The sequence below is a fragment of the Fukomys damarensis genome, unplaced genomic scaffold (genome assembly GCF_012274545.1).
Source record: "Fukomys damarensis isolate Sample0158 unplaced genomic scaffold, DMR_v1.0_HiC HiC_scaffold_37, whole genome shotgun sequence".
Classification (NCBI taxonomy): Eukaryota; Metazoa; Chordata; class Mammalia; order Rodentia; family Bathyergidae; genus Fukomys; species Fukomys damarensis.
In genome coordinates, this window is record NW_022900949.1 from 1,825,445 (window position 1) to 1,825,996 (window position 552).

At 60.1% G+C, this 552-nt stretch overlaps 1 protein-coding gene across 1 annotated transcript in view; it reads left to right on the plus strand.

The window, feature by feature from the left end:
* The window catches only part of Gdf15 (growth differentiation factor 15), a 4,887-nt gene that overhangs the window by 3,532 nt on the left and 803 nt on the right, over positions 1-552 (plus strand). The gene's annotated exons all lie outside the window — the stretch shown is intronic.

The following is a 552-nucleotide window of genomic DNA, read 5'->3' on the forward strand; positions in this document are numbered from 1 at the left end:
CTCTGCAGGGCCCGGGCCGAACTTTTCCTTTCTTGCAAGGCAGGCGGCAGAACCACTGAGCTAAATCCGCAGCCCAGAACTTTTCGTTTCTTGAAAACTTCTGAGTCTAGAGTTGAAGCCCCGCTGCTGCTGCTGCGCTCCCAAGCCCTGGCCCCATCCATCCCCGGCCTGAGCTGTGGCGCGAGCGTGCAGCCCGGCTCACCTGGAGGCTGAAGTGGGAGTTCGAGGCCAGCTAGGGCGACAGAGCGCGAGCTGGGCCCAAACAAAACAAAGCCACGTTACACACACACACACACACACACACACACACACACACACACACACATATATATAAGGTCTGAGTCCTACACCCTAATTATTGGGCACACACGCGACCCTTCACGTATTTAGTAAGCAGCGGCGGGACGCAGGGGCCACGTGGGGACCTGGGAGGTCGCTCTGGGCAGAAGAAAGCGGAGGTGCAAAGGTCCTGGGGTGCGATCGAGCTTAGCCTGCGGGTGGCAGAGGCACAGCGGCCGCGGTGACCTCGTCCCCGTGTCTCCCACAGTGCAG